We start from the raw sequence: 3608 nt of genomic DNA on the forward strand, positions 1-3608 counted from the left end.
TTATGTTCACAAAACGGGAACGTTGGCATCTTATGCAAAAAACGTTTCCAAATCAATATCAAAATAAGTTCTTTTCATTTAACTTGCAATTATAAGATTTTTCAACAGCATTGTGGCGCTACAACATAAAAGACATTTGTATAATATGAATGCTCTGCATGCCCTCTCTTCTTCCCACACATTCTGAGGGGAGGACTGAGAGGGAGAGGAGACAGCCTTAGACAGAAGAATAGAAAACGGTCAAGCAGTATAAATGCTGAACGCCCACACATACTCTATGTATTCATGTAATCCTAATAAGGGCCCTCCAGCTCCCTCTACCCTTTATATTTTCTATAACATCCTCCAGCTCCTCATCCCAAACACTCTCACACTCATTAGCACATCTATCCATCTTCTTTTCAGACTGCCAAGTCTGTTTCTTTCCTCAAACTCACTCATATGATCTTGGAATATTATTCGAATGGTAAAACATATTTCACTATATTTCTGTTTGCTACATATTTTAGTATAAAGTCTACGTTTTCGTGTTAGGTGTCATTTGACTTTTTATGTAGATATTATTTCATATCTCGTGTGTTCTTCATATGTAATTAGGGCATGTGTTCTTGTGTTCTCCATGCATAGAACACAACTGCCTCGAAAATATGGAATCAGAAACTAACTCCGACGTACCTTATTGCTCCAATTAGCTGTACCAAGGACCCTCAACGACTTCTCATTCTTAATCTCATCATTCTTCGTATACTTTCTTTTCTGAACCAAAGGTGTGATGTAGTCACTGATCCATCAGTATGTTGGTGGGAGGTTCTGAAAGGAGACGCTCTTGTTACGTTCAGCAGGATTAAGAAAACGATCCAATATAGTTTCTTTGAACGTAGCAATGATCTGTAAGAGGGGAACATTCTGTAACGGACTTTAACGCCTTCTGTTCCCTTGATGATGACGTATGACGAAGAGATGAAAATTGATCTCACTCCCCATGCGCCATTCTTCCGTCCGGTTTCAGATTTACACCGTAATAGTCACTGGCAACAGCTACCTTCAAGTCCAATAGTCTCGCTCTCGTTTTTCGACTTCTTTCTTTGCTGAGAAAGGATACTCTCCGGTTTCGTTTTCTCGAGTGTCCCGCGGACTCGAATAATTATACATTTTGATTAGCAATGTATGACTTGTGAGAAAAAAAATTCTCGAAGATGGTGAGTACTTTGAACTGGCTGCTGCAAGATCTCACTGAAGACACGAGATCTGAGAGTGGTCTTCATGTTAAGTTATTTGTCACAGTAAAGATGTGTTGGAGTCGTATTCACGACATAGTTTCCAAATCTATATATTCAATAAGAGAACTGTTCGTCTGTCGGAAGCCGTCAAAAATTACTGACGACTGATTGGCCGAGAGCAGTGACGCCACGGCAAGGGAGACGACTGATTGGCTCCGAGCAAAGCGAGAGTGGTTACGTGACGGCAACGGAGACAACTTATTGGCCAAGAGCGGTGACGTCACGGCAACGGAGACAACTGATTGGCTGCGAGCGAAGTGAGCTCGCCCAAAGGGCCAAGCTCCCGGAGGCGGAATACTAATTAATAATAATTAATAATTAATGATAATAATAATAATAATAATAATAATAATAAATTTAGAAAAACTCTGTCACTATTTCAAACACGTTCAATAAAATGTTCTAATTCACAGGTTGAGTCATTGGTGGACTCTCAATATGGCTTAGCAGCGTGACATAGATGGATTTCTACAGGTTACTGTTGACCTTGCACGTCATAGTTGCGGCCTTATGGAAGTACGTTGTCGACAATGCAATGCGTTGATGTTTCTTGGAGAACGAACAGGAAGGACGCTTAACAATCCCAATTTTGGAATTTGCTTTAAATCAAGAGTGATTAGAATTGCAAATATATCTGAGTTACCTCAAGAGCTATCTGATCTCTACAATACTGACACCCCATTAAGAAGAATTTCTTATTATAGAACCCGCGGAATTGTTTACAAATTAATTGCTGCTCTTTGGAACCAATTAGAAACCCTCCCGTCCTGCTTATAAACATGTTTCTATGATCCTGAAGAACAAATAAGAAAACGAATTGGGAGAATGCCTCTCAACAATGCTGTTTATAAAGACATGTGAATAAATTGTTGTTTTCTCATCTTATTTTTTACTCATCCTATCATTTTATTGTGAGAAAATAAAATCATTTCGTACCATTAAGCATATGCATCTAATAAATTAAAACGTACATTAGTGCTAAATCCCCAGTTAACAAAAACGACGAGTAATGTACTAGTCTTAGTGGAGTCTTCCTTTTTAATTGTTTGGCATTATGGTGACCATGTTCAGGAATCATTTCTTCATCAATATTCAATCGTTCGTGAAATGATGAGAAAATATTAAATTTACAGTAAAGTGCATTCGAATAGGTCTAAGGTATCTGTCCATGCACAATGTTCTTCCAAACACAGGTGTATCCCTGTTTTCATTTGTAGACAATTTTTTTTTCAAAAGCCAAACTGAGGCATCCACTTGTAAGCACTTGTCAAAAAAATTTTTTTTCGCCAGGAACACAAAAATTAGAACTATTTTTGTCTCTCACACTGCATACAAAATCATTTGTTCGGTATGATGAAGGATAATTTTAGAAACAAAGAACATCTTGAATAGTTCATAAGGTTCCTTGGGGTCCATGCCTAAGGGCGAATGAGTAAAAAAAAAAAAAATCTTGTTCCAGCATGTCAGGCAACACGAGAAAGCTTCTGTCAAGTGAACACAAGACTTTATACAACATGTCAACCTTTCCATTTTGAGAAAATCCGAAATACTTCACTATAAAGTAACAGAAATCATATCAATTTAGTTTAGAATAACTTTAACTAGAAATATAATGTCCAGTGAAAAATAACACTTAATTTTGCAGACTAGGGAAGAGCTGATTTAGAAAAAGTTAAATATCCAAAAGGTAAAAGAATAGTAGAAATACAATAGAAAATAAGAAAGCATTATTGGCAAAGTACATAAATTTCGACATAAATGATGAAATCAATATTAATGAAAAACTTTTAGTGCCTATTAGAAAGAAGCATATATATATATATATATATATATATATATATATATATATATATATATATATATATATATATATATATATGGTGATTTTTTTTTTTTCCATGCTTACAAAACGTATTTTTTATTAATATGTATAAACATCTGTAGTAGACACAGAGTGATCTACACAGGAAAGCTGCATCACATATAACCATCTAGAACGCCGTCAACAGCCAACAGCCAGACCCAATGCTCTCTTTACTCAGCTCGAGCACTGATTTTGAGTTTCACTTTTAACTCAAAAATCAAAATACCAAGCGAGATTCTCAAGATGAGGAAGAAGAAGAAGTCAGCATGGTTCTTCATATGGACCGCGAAATTCATGAGGAGTTACAATAACAAAACACGAGAATATGACAAGAGTCCTTTTAGTCCATAACGAGGGGGGGAGGAGGAGGAGGAGGAGAAGGAGGAAAAGAATGTGGGGAAGAAGGAGGAGGAGAAGAAGGAGGAGGAAAATGAGAAGAAGGAAAAGAGGGAGGAAGAGAAGGA

Source organism: Oratosquilla oratoria, chromosome 21 (assembly GCF_046742065.1).
Source record: "Oratosquilla oratoria isolate Oo_2021 chromosome 21, ASM4674206v1, whole genome shotgun sequence".
Lineage (NCBI taxonomy): Eukaryota > Metazoa > Arthropoda > Malacostraca > Stomatopoda > Squillidae > Oratosquilla > Oratosquilla oratoria.